At 39.8% G+C, this 13,377-nt stretch overlaps 1 pseudogene; it reads left to right on the forward strand.

The window, feature by feature from the left end:
* The window catches only part of LOC102864445, an 18,990-nt pseudogene that overhangs the window by 5,323 nt on the left and 290 nt on the right, over positions 1-13,377 (forward strand).

Consider the following 13,377-nt stretch of genomic DNA (forward strand, 5'->3'; position numbering starts at 1 on the left):
GCCTTTTTTTGCATCAATTGATAGGATCATGTGGTTCTTGTTCTTTGCTTTGTTAATATGATGAATTACATTAATTGTTTTTCTTATATTGAACCATCCTTGCATGCCTGTTATGAATCCCACTTGGTCATGATGAATTATTTCTTTGATGTATCGTTGTATTCTATTGGCCAATATTTTATTCAAGATTTAGCAAATACGTTTTTAAGAGACATAAATGCATGTTATATACATGGATTTCACCTGATGGTATGCATAGGAATCAGATTGATTACATCTGCAGAAAGAACCGCTGAAGAAGCTCAATATCAGTTGCAAAAACTAGGCCAGGAGCTGATTGTGGAACAGACCACCAAAATACACTTACAATCTTTAAAAAAAAAGATATCATCCACAAAGCAAAGACAGAGGAGGAAAGAAAGAATGAAATCAATGTCAACAGAGACTCTGAATGTTGCACTAGAGCACTGAGAAGCCAAAGCAAAAGGAATAAATCAGCAATTTAAGAAGTTTAACAGAAGATTTCAAAGGGCAGCTCAGAAAGACAAAGCAAAATATTATAATGAAATGTACAAAGAGCTGGAGTTGCAAAACTAAAAAGGCCAACTCACTTGGCATTTCTTAAGCTTAAAGAAATGAAGAACATATTCAAGCCCCAAGTTGCAATACTTTAAGGATGGGCAGGATATTGAAAGCATTAAAAGAAGCCAGAAGGAGTACACAGAGTCACAATACCAAAAACAATTGGCTGACAAAGAAGTATTTCATGAAACAACATATGATCAAGAGGCAATGGTGATGAAGGAGGAAGTTTAAGCTACTTTGAAAGAGTTGACAAAAACAAGGCTCCAGGAGTTGATGGAATACCAATTGACATATTGCAGCAGACAGATGCTTCCCTGAATGTGCTCACCAGTTTGTGCCAAGAAATCTAGAGGATAACTGACTGGAAGATTCCATATTTATTACCATTCCAAAAAAGGGTGACCTAACAGAGTGTGGAAGTTATCTAACAATATCACTGATATCACATGCAAGGAAAATCCTGCTGAAGATTATCCAAAAATGACGGAACAGTACACCAACAGAGAACTACCAGAAATACAGTCTGGGTTTAGAAGAGCCCATGGCACCAGAGACGTGTTCACCAATGTCAGATGGATCTTGAGTACCAGAAGAATGTTCATCTGTATTTTGTTGATGATGCAAAGACATTTGACTGTGTGGATCAGAACAAATTGTGAGTAACCTTGAGAATGAGAATCCCAGACACTTGATTGTGTACCTGCAATAGCTATACTTGGCAGGTGTCAGAACAGAGCAAGGAAACATGACATGGTTCAAAATCAGGAAAGGAGTGTGTCAGGGATGTGTCCTGTCTGCATAACTTTCCAAACTATGCAGAGGAGATCATTTGGGAGGCTGGACTTTATGAGGAGGAATGCAGCATCAGGATTGAAGGAAGACTCATCAACCACCTACATTATACAGATGACACAACCTTACTCACAGAAACTGAGGAGGACCTAAAGTGTTTGCTGCAGAAGGTCAAGGATTACAATCTTCAGTATGGATTGAAGTTCAACATCAAGAAGGCAAAGATTGTCATCACTGGGCCAATTGGCAGCACCATGGTGGGTGGAGAAGAGACTGGGGTGATTAACAATTTCAGCGTGCTCAGCTCCACAATCAGCACTCTTGGCACCGGCAGTCAGGGAGCTTCCACACTAAGAAAGCAGGATTTGCCATCCTTTTCTGAAAGAACAGAGCTTTGAAAATCCAATGAGTAACATTGTTAGATGCAGTACCAGAGTTAGAGCCCCTTAGATTGGAAGATGATACAATCTTGCTTGTTGAAAGTGAGGACTTGAAGCACTTGTTGCAGAAGATCAAAGAATACAATCTTTTTTTTAATTTTTTTTAGAATACAATCTTTAATATAGGAATTTGGGTTGCATCTCAATGTCAAGAAAACAAAATTTTTTTAAAAAAGAAAGCAAAATTCTTCTGACTGGAACAATATGCAATTCCATAATAGATGGAGAAAAGAATGAGGTTGTCAATGATTTAACCTTACTTGGATCCACAATCAACACCTTTGTTATCAGCAGTCAGAAAATCAGGATACCTATTGAACTGGGAAAATCTGCAGTCAGGAACCTCTCTAAAATTATTGAGAAGCAATAATGTCAGTTTAAGGACTAAGGTGCATCTGACTCAGGCCATGGTCTTTCTGATCATTTGCTATACATCTGAAGGCTGGACAATGAATAAAGATGATAGAAAAATTGAAGCCTTTGAGTTGTGGTGTTGGAGATGAGTATTGAATATCCCATGGACTGCCAAAAGAACAAACAAGTATGTCTTGGAGAAAGTTAAGCCACACTGCTCCTTGGAGGCAAAGATGATAAAGCTTCTTCTCACATACTTCAGGCATGTTGCTAGGAGAGGCTATTCTTTGGAGTGGGACATCATGCTTGGAAATGTGGTGAGTTGATGAAAGAGAGGAAGACTCTCAATCAGGTGGATTGACACAGAACTGCTGCAATGGGCTGTAGTGTGTCAGGAAGTGCGAGGATGGCACAGGATAGGACAGAGTTCAAATCTGTTATTCATGTAGTCGCTATGGGTCATAGAACAAAAATAGATTGGAAGACACTAAAAATATTACAAACTACTGCAAACATTCATTAACAACTGGAGCACGGAATACACAAAGCATAAATCCAGGAAAATTGGAAGTTATAAAAAATTAAATGGAATGCATTAAGATTGACAGCCTAAACATTAGTGAACTGAGATGGACTGGTATTGGTCACTTTGAATGAGACAACCAAATGATCATCTGGGAATGACAAATTGAAGAAGAACAGCATTCCATTCATTGTCAAAAAGAACATTTCAAGATATGTCCTGAAATAAATGCTGTGATAGGATACTATTGATACACATAAAAATAAGATCTGTCAACACAATTATTACTCAAATATATACACCAACAATTAAAACCAAACATGAGGAAATCTGTAGGGAACTCTCTGATAGCCTAAGGGTAAAGATTAGCACTCCCAACTCAAAGGCACCTAGTTAGAATCCAGCAGCTACTGTGAGGAATAAAGATGGGCATTTGCCTCCTGTACAATTTATTGCCACTGAAAACCCACCGCAGGATCAGCTATGAGTTGGTTCCAACTCCACTGCACATAACAACAACACTACTTTTACAGTCTGAAATTGATTGAACATTCAACCAAAATGCATTAATAACTGGTGGCTGGAATACAAAAATTAGAAACAAAGATGGACTGGTACTGAAAAATAGACTTGGCAACAGAAATGAGTCTGGAGATTGCACAGTATAATTTTTTTAGTAACATTAACTGCAATCCCAACAAGTTAACAACATTTCTTTTTAAATTAATGTTTTATTGTGATTTGATTTAAAGTTTATAAAGTAAGTTGACTTTTCCATTCAACAATTTATACAAATCTGGTTTCATTACTTTGATTAGAATCTCTACATTGTAGTTCCATTTTTCCTACATCTTCATTGTGCTTCATGGTTTCCATTCATTCACATCCATTCCTGCCTTCTATGCTTTGTCCCAGGTGTGTGGGGGGGGAATAAAAATGACATGAAATTATAAATCAGTGATTTATTCATTGCAAATATCTTTTTTAAAAAACCCAAACATTAAGGGGCGCTCTGGTGGCCTAGTGGTAAGGAGCTGCAACTACAATCCCAGAGGCACACGGTTCGAATCCACCAGATGCTCTGCCGGGGAAGGAGGGACAATCTCCTCCTGTACCAGTCAGATCTGATTTGACGGTACACGCACACAAAAATAAAATTTAAAAAAAATTTTAAAAAAAACCCAAACATTAAACGGTGAGTATACACATGGACCTCGCTTAATGGACTAAACAGAAATCAGACACTACATCTGTGGAAGAGTTCATGGAGAAGCTCAGTATCAGTTGTCAAAAGAAGTGTGAGGGCTGACTTGTGGAAAAAATCATCAATTACTCATGCAAAAGTTCAAGTTGAAGCTGAAGAAAATGAAAACAAGCCCATGAAACCCAAAATACAGTGCTATGTAGTAGTCTATTGTGTGAATATACCACAGTTTTTCTATTAGTTTATTGATGGGCACTTGTGTTGCTTCCATCTCTCTGCTACTGTGAATAACGCAGCAGTAAACATGGCTGTGCATCTGTTTGGATGGCAGCTCTGGTTCCTTTAGAGCATATTCCCATTAGTGGAGTTTGTGGATCAAATAGTATTTCTATTTCCAACTTTGTTGTTGTTGTGTATCATCAAGTTGGATCCAGGAGGCAGGAGGAGATTGCCCTTCCCTCTACAGCAGTGCATCTGGTGGATTCAAACCGTGTGCCTTCAGGTTTGCAGCACAGCTTCTCAGAGTACTCATAAAACAATGAAATATCTCAGTCACTAAAGGAAAAATACTGCATATCACTACTATCATAAAGCAGGACTGGCATGGGGGGGGCGTTGGAAGGAAAATAGGGGAAAAGTGGATAATGATAATTGCATTGGAACAGATGAAGAAAAGAACTGTTTAAAAGGAACATATAATTACATATTACATGTACGACAACAGACCAGAATAAGAGGTGCACTGCAAAGTGGATTGATGTAGGGAGAGAGAGGAAATTGTGCAATACTGTGTGCTATGTACAAGAGCTTGTACATATTGTACTATGTACAAGAGCTCTAAACTCCATTCTATCCTGTGCCAACCTAGCCATCTCAAATGCACTCATTCTCACCACTTCACTCACAGATCGATCCATCTCATTGAAGGTCTTCCTCTCCTTTGCCACCCCTCCACTCTGCCAAACATGATGTCCCTCTCCAAGGACCAGTCCCTCCTTGCAACATGCCCAAGGTATGTCAGACAAAGCTTCAGAATCCTTGACTCCAAGGAGCATTCTGGCTTCACCTTCTCCAGGACAAACCTGTTTGTTCTCCTAGCAGTCCATGGTATATTCAACACTCTTCTCCAGCACCACAGTTCAAAGGCATCAATTCTCTTTCTATCATCCCTATTCACTGTCCAACTCTCTGATGCATAGCACGTAACTGTGAAGACTATAGCCTGGATCAGGTGCACCTTAGTCTCCAGCCTGACGTCGTTGCTCTTCAGTACTCTTGAGAGGTCCCTCACAGCTGACTTTCCCAATGCAGTTTGTCTCTTGATTTCCTGGCTGCTGTTACCAAGAGTGTTGACTGTGGAGCCAAGTAAACTAAAACTGTCAACTATCTCAATCTCTTCACCATCCATACTGATGTTGCCAATTGGCCCAGTGGTGAGAATCTTTGTTTCCTTGCTGTTGAGCTTCAATCCATATTGAAGACTGCAGTCCCTAACCTTCTGCAGCAAGCGCTTGAGGTCCTCCTCAGTGTCAGCAAGCAGGGTTGTGTCATCTAACCCAGGTAACCCCGAGGGGCACTAGCCAGCCCACACCCCGATGCCATAACCAGAAAAAGTTTTGGGCCCTCGGAACACCTGGCTTCAAATAGAAGACAAGCAGTATTAACCCATGAGAAGGCAATCCTGGAGTGGAAGTTTAAGAACAAGGACTTTTTCTCAGAACCTTCCAGGAAAAGAAGTTGTACATTAGTTATACTTAACAACTTTAAATTGAAGGCATATTGGCTGCATCGTAAGAGACTGACAGCAGCACGATATGTTCAGAATCACAGAAATCCTGATGGCTTGAGACTTAGGCCATCACATCAGGGACTGGTCAATGAGAGACGGGTGTTGAATGCTGTAGGCAAAAGTAGGAAGGGATGGTGGTGGAGTAAGAAAAGGGGGGATAAAGAAAAAAAACCAACCAAAAACCAAATCAACAACAACAACATGTAGCAGGGGTGAGCAGCAACATTGAATCTACTGGTCATTTTTATTATAACTGAGCAAATGTCTTTCATCTGCTGTTTTCCATGGAATGCTGGTCTGTCAGTTACTATTATATATATTTAAAGATTGAGATAGACTAGGGAGAAGGATTGGCCAACCACTTCTGAAATGACAGGCCTTTGAAAACCCTATGTACAAACTTCCATTAAAAACACAATTAAAATAAAAAATTTTATTCTTCATTTAAAAAACCCAAAATACAATTTTGAGTCTGAATTTAAAAATCATCTCAAGAGTATATTTGATGTGTTGAACACTACTGACTGAAGACCAGAGGATGACATCAGGATATCATTTATGAAGAAAGCAAAAGGTTTTCTTCATCTATGTAGAAAACAAAGACAGGGAAGAAAGAAAAGTCCAAAATGAGTACACGAGCTATTAGAGAGATGCGTATAAAATAATAATGAGAAATCATCTCATTCCATCAAAAATATACAATAATTTGTTCCATAAGACATCTCTAGCATAGCCAGCAGGGAATTGTACCACTACCAAAGGAGGTGCTACTCCGGTGGCGGAACCGACCAGGGAGAACAATCAGCAATGCCTTCCTGAACGACTTATAGTCTTTCACTGGAGAGTCAATAATAAGCTGGCCCCAACTAGATGACAATGAATTTGAATTCGGAAAAAGACATCAAACTACAAATGCTGACAAGGATGTGGCAAGATTACCACTCCCATACACTGTTGGTAAGAAAGTAAAATGGTGGAACCACTATGGAAAGCAGTTTGATATTTCCTTAGAAAGTTGGAAATAGAAATACTATTTGATTAAGAAATCTCACTAGGTGGTATATATCCCAAAGAAATCAGAGCTGCAACACAAATGGACACTCACACTCATGTTTATTGCAGCATTATATACCATAACAAAGTTGGAAAACCAAGTGTCCATCAGTGGCTAAAAATTGTAGTACAGTCACACAATGTATATTGCTATGCATTTCTGAGTGAAGTATTGTGTATCAACGTTGTTATTGTTGTTAAGTGTCATCAAGTTGTAGATGACTCATAGCAACCCTATGAATGAAAGACCTGAACACTGTGTCAATTTCATCGTTTCTCCAAGTTCATAGAGTTTCCAGAGGCAAGCTATTTCGGAAGTAGATGCCACTCCTGCATCCAAGCTTGTTTTAATTGGGGGACTCCATCAAACACTGTCCACATTATCGCATTTTTTTTTACATTATCGCATTTGACACATCAGTGCCACAGTGTTTAGCATTAATTACAGCAACCACAAGTTTCCTCTGTACAGCAAATGGACAGACCAGTGCTATACCACTTAGAAGAATCTTTGACCAAAAACAATTAAAAAAACCAGACTTGAGGGCCACAGGCCCGAGGGCCCAAATGCCTTTTTAAATAAAATCAACTCACACTCAATGGCAAGGAAACATTCTACCCTTAGTTCACCAGAACCAGAAAACAAACCTGTGAAATACTGCACAATATAGATGAATCCTGAGCTAATTATGTTTAGAGACACAAATCAGTCACAAAAGTATGATTATGGTATAAGCCCACTGATATAAAAGCTAAGAAAAGCTTTATACATAGAATCAGAGAGTTAATAGAATTGAGTCAAGAGAGAGAGGAGTAAAATTAAATAAACAGATATGTTGATGAAAAGAAAAACATCACTAATGGGCTATAGTGGTTAATGACTGAGCACTGGGGGAAAAGAAAAAAAGAAAATAAATATTTGTTGTTTTTAACTTTCAAGTTAGTAGTAATTATTACAATGGCCATGAAACAAATACATGTGGGAAGCACTTGACACACAATGGGTGATCCAAATGGCAAGCCTGGCGCTTGAGGCCCACCTGCTATTCTCCATTTCCTTCAGTGTCCTTTCTTCCTCTGCTCATAAAGTATTTGCTCTTCTCCACCAAGGGAACCATCTCATCTCTGAGACATAGTTCACATCCACCTCCTCCAGAAAGTCTTACTGACCTTCAAAGAAGGAACCTCATTTCCTGTCTGAGCTTCTGACTACAGTGACTATGGCCCCCAAAGAAGTGAGACTAGTGATTCTCCTTTTCTGTCACCCCAGCCCTGAGCAGGACTGTTCCCAGACTCATCAATTTGATGCCATTGAATTGAAAAACAAAATACAGCAATATTATTTCAAGGCTAGAAAACGGGCTGGTTTAGACATAAGGTTCTGGGCAGTTTTCCAAAAGCCTTGCCTCTTTGAGAGCAGGAAACAGTGTTGGTGAAGTTCTACAGGACTTCTTGGTTCTCTAGGTTCCTCGGGTCAGAGCTTCTCTCAGAGTCTCCCTAGGGGTAGTTTAAGATAAGACCCAGGGTACAGGAGAAAGGGATTAAGAAGAGGGTGGGTTTCTAGGGAATTCCTGGCTGGATAAAATGGACTTTGCCATTCACACAGTATTTTACCAAAAGAATAAAAGCATTCACTACATACATAGGCTCAGAGCTAAATGTTTTAAACTTTTTAAAATCTTTTATCATTATTATTCTTATTATTATTATTTATTCATTTTAATGAAAATTTACAGACTTTGGACTTCCATTCACTCATTGTTGTACTTTTCTCCCTGCCCACCCCTCCCCACAGTTCGCTCTTCTCTGAAAAGTAAAAGAAAAATTATTTCATTGTTATACAATCCCTCCCTCCAAGGCCACTCCACTATGCAGCCTTTGTTCTGGACTCATGTCATGACAATAATACCTAATCATATATCTCTTTTAAACAGTTCTCTCCCTCATCTGTTTCAATACAGTATACATAATTTATCCCATCTTTCTTAGTCTCTCCCCAACCCTGATGTCAGTCCTGTTTTACAACAGTGGCACTATGCGGTATTTGTCCTTTTGTGACTGAGATATTTCACTCAGCATAATGTCCCCCAGGGTCACCCATTTTGAACAATGTTGTATGAGTTCCTTGTTTTTCATATATTTTCATATATTTTGCAGGTCTTTCATTTGGTGCATAGATATTCAATATTGTTATATCTTCTTGTTCTATTGACCCTTTGGGCATTATGTAGTGACCTTCTTTGTCCTTTGTGATGGTTTTTGCATTGAAATTTATTTTATCAGAGATTAGTATCGCTACTCCTGCTTTTTTTTGGTTGCCATTTGCTTGGCATACTTTGTCCCATCCTTTAATTTTTAGTCTTTCTTTATCTACATTTTTCAGATGTGTCTCTTGTAGGCAACATATTGATGGATTTTGTTTTTTTTATCCAATCTGCTACTCTTTTTCTCTTCACTGGTGCATTTAAAAATATGGAACGCTTCACGAATTTGTATGTCATCCTTGCGCAGGGGCCATGCTAATCTTCTCTGTATCGTTCCAATTTTAGTATATGTGCTGTTGAAGCGAGCACAAGTTCCTTGTTTTTCAATGCAGCATAGTATTCCATTATGTGAATATACCACAGCTTCTCTATCCATTTGTTTGTTTATGGGCACTTAGGTTGTTCCCAACTCCTTGCTATTGTGAACAAAGCCACAATAAACATGGGTGTGCATATATCTGCTTGGGTGGGTGGTGGTTATGGTTTTTTTTTGTTTTTTTGTTTGTTTTTTTTATATTCCCAGTAGTGGAACTGATGGGTCAAATGGTATTTCTATTTGCAACTTTTTGAGAAAGCACCACACCACCTTCCACAGTGGTTGTGTCATTTTACACTTCCACCAACAGTGAATAAGGGTTCCAGTTTCTCCACAACCTCTCCAGCATTTGTAGTTTGTTGTTCTGTTAAATTTTGCTATTCTTACTGGGGTGAGATGATATCTCATAGTTGTTTTTAAATGTTTTAAACTTTTAATCCTTTCCACAGCCCCATTAGGTAGAACCTGTTTTCCTTACTACAAATGAGGAAGTGAAATTGAGCAAGCAAAATGACTTGCCCAAAGTCACACAGCTGAGTACAGAGGAGTCATATTTAGAAAAGATGTGCCTCCTGCATAATTGTTGCTTATTGCCAAGACTGTGTCCACTAGCCTGTGTCCACAGTGTGACTTAGCTTCCACCTTGCTCCTTACATCTAGCCTGGAGAACCATGGCTGAGCCTGATGGAAGAGGCTAAAGGTGTAAGACCTGTTTCTGCCACTTCAGGTGTAGGGACCTAGACAGAAAGCTTCACCCCTCTGTCTCTCAGTTTATTCATCATCAATTGTGGCAGGCCTACTTCACAGAGTGACTGCCAGGATCAAATGAGACTGTGTGTGGAAAGGGATACAGTCCCTGGTATAGAGTGAGGATCAACGTCACAGATTGGGAAAATGAAGTTTGGGAAGAGAGCCCAACTGTCCCAGGTCACCTTGGGATACATTAGCAACTTCCATTTTTCTCATACAGGACAGAGCAGCCTGAAATGAGGAACTGTCTATCTAGTCCTGCCCTAAAGACCTCAGAAGCCGAGCGCAGGTTTCCCAGTAGGTGGCAGCAGACTCTCACCTAAGGTCTAGTGAGTCAACGCCTTTACTGAGGGGGATCTGTAAACTCATTCATTCAATATTCTTCTGCTTGAACTCTTCTTGTGGCTTCCTTCCCACTGGAACTGCACCCATATTTCTCAAGAGGCCCTCTGTAGTTCTGCAGGCCTTCCATTACCCATTATTATAATTCACTGTGTCCACTGCCTGTCGCCTTCTCTCTTACCTCAAGATCTTTGCACATGTTCTTCCCTCTCTTTATGGCAAGCTACTTCCCACTATTCTGTTCACTCCCTACACATGCCTCAGCTCATCTCCCAATAAGGAACTCCCTTTAATCATTTCACTTGCTGCATTTCTTCCTAGTACACATTACTCTCAGACCTTCTTTTTTTTGGTGATGTTATTATTATTTTTAATTAATTTTAATGAAAATTTACAGACTTTGGATTTCCACTCATTCATTGTTGCACTTTTCTCCCTGTCCAGCCTTCCCCTCCGCCCCCAGTACACTCCTCTCTTTGAAAAGTAAAAGAAAAATTCTTTCATTGTTTTATAATCTCTCCCCCCAGGTCCACTCCACTATGTAGCCTTCGTTCTGGACTCATGTCATGAGAATAATACCTAATCATATATCCCTTTTAAACAGTTCTCTCCCTCATCTGTTTCAATGCAGTATACACTATTTATCCCATCTTTCTCAGTCTCCCCCCAACCCCTATGTCAGTCCTGTTTTACAACAGTGACATTATGCAATATTTGTCCCTCTGTAACTCAGGTATTTCACTCAGCATAATATTCTCCAGGGTCACCCATTTTGAATAATATTGTATGAGTTCCTTGTTTTTCAATGCAGCGTAGTATTCCATTACGTGAATATACCACAGCTTCTCTATCCATTCGTTTGTTGTGCACTTAGGTTGTTCCCAACTCCTTGCTATTGTGAACAAAGCCGCAATAAACATGGGTGTGCATGTATCTGCTTGGGTGGCAGTTATGGTCTCTTTGGGGATATATTCCCAGTAGTGGAACTGCTGGGTCAAATGGTATTTCTATTTGCAACTTTTTATACTCCCACCAACAGTGAATAAGAGTTCCAGTTTCTCCACAACCTCGGCAGCACTTGTTGCTTGCTGATCTGTTAAATTTTGCTATTCTGTCTGGGGTGAGATGATATCTCATAGTTGTTTTGACAGATCTTCTTTATGTATGTCAGCATGCGTTTACCATCTGCTTCTCCTCACCAAAATGTCAAATCTGGGAGAGAGCATGATGAAAGAGAAATGGGGCGGGGGGGGGGGTGTTGAACCTAATGGGGTACAAGCTGGCTTACAATGGGAAGTTGGAGGAGTTGAAGGAGAATGATAAGGATGATGGTGCCCTCTACATAGTGCTGGCCAAGATGAGACTGCAAATGTCCTTCTGAGAAAAGGTGCTCAAGTAAACTCTGTCAGTCAAAATGGCTGTGCTCCTGCACTATGCAAGCTTCCAAAAATAGGTATGAGATTGCTCTCATGTTACTAGAAGATGGGGTTAATTCAGACGCTAAGAACCATTCTGAGGCTATAGCGGTGCAGCCAAGGACATTTAGCCTGTGATGAGAAGAGAATGAAAGAAGCAAAACACACACCCATGTTTATTGTGGTTTTGTTCACAATAGCAAGGAGGTGGAAACAACCTAAGTGTCCACCAACTAACAATGGCTAGAGAAGCTGTGGTATATTCACACAATGGAATACTGCATTGAAAAACAAGGAACTCATGCATTATTATTCAAAATGAGTGACCCTGGAGGATATTATGCTGAGTGAAGTATCTGAGTTACAAAAGGACAAATACTGCATGATGCCACTGTTGTAAAACGGGACTGACATCAGGGTTGGGAGGAGACTGAGAAAGATGGGTTCAATAATGTATACTGCATTGAAACAGATGGGGGAGAAAACTGTTTAAGAGGGAAAATCAATAGGTATTTTTGTCATGACAGGAGTCCAAAGCAAAGGCTGTATAGTGGAGTGGTCCTGGGGGGAGGGATTGTAAAACAATGAAAGAATTTTTGTTTTACTTTTCCAAGAGGGTAGTGTACTAGGGGGGAGGGCTAGGAGGGCATAAAGTGCAACAATGAATGAATGGAAATACAAAGTCTCTGTAAATTTTCACTGAAATTAATAATAAATTTTTAAAAATGTAAAAAATAAAACAAACAAGAAGAAGTAAAACACTGTTGGTGTTCCAAGGAGCAAGTATTTACATTGAAAACAAAGAAACAAGACATACCTTCAAGTGTCCAAGGGTGGCCTGGGTTTAATTCAAGAGAATGGTAAAAGGTTAAGTAGTTTTAATTTATTCTTTGTATGTTCTAATATATTTGTGCACAAGACATTATCTGCGAATGATGTTTTCTCACCTTCAAAGTCTTATAAACATGCTAAATATTTTTCCTGCTGAGGTACTTCTTCTAACCATACAATTTGTTTTCAAGGCATTAATAACTTTTGAATCAGATGCTAGAATTTTGTTATTTCAATTATAAGTTTCAATTCTGTTTTTCAAGGGACCTCTGGTGGTGGTGGTCTAGTGGCAAGAAGCTGCGCTGCAATTCCAAAGGTACATGGTTCGAGGCCACCAGGTGTCCAATGAATGAAAGCAGTTAGGTGTTGCCACCTGTCATTGAATTTTTAAATCAAACATATTCTAAAACTGTAAAAAAGGCAAAGGTTAATGATGGGGCCAGGTAGGAACCTGACCAAAAGACGGGATAGAAAGTGAAAGAACCTGAAACAGGTTCCAAATCTTAGGCCTGAAATTCATTTCAGCCCCAGCCTCACCTTTACCCTAAGCCTGTGCCTTTCCCAGTAACAACAGCCCTTTGGGGCCGCCTCGCGTTCCCATTCCCAACCTCCTCCCTCCAGAGGGTGCTGTCGGGGCGCGCACGACCCACCACCTGGTGTCCAGGCCGCGAACGAGCGCCGCCGGCTGCTCGGGAACTTTTATCTCCAGCTCCGAGTCG

Source organism: Elephantulus edwardii, unplaced genomic scaffold (genome assembly GCF_000299155.1).
Source record: "Elephantulus edwardii isolate Elephantulus edwardi_28Jun2011 unplaced genomic scaffold, EleEdw1.0 scaffold00314, whole genome shotgun sequence".
Lineage (NCBI taxonomy): Eukaryota > Metazoa > Chordata > Mammalia > Macroscelidea > Macroscelididae > Elephantulus > Elephantulus edwardii.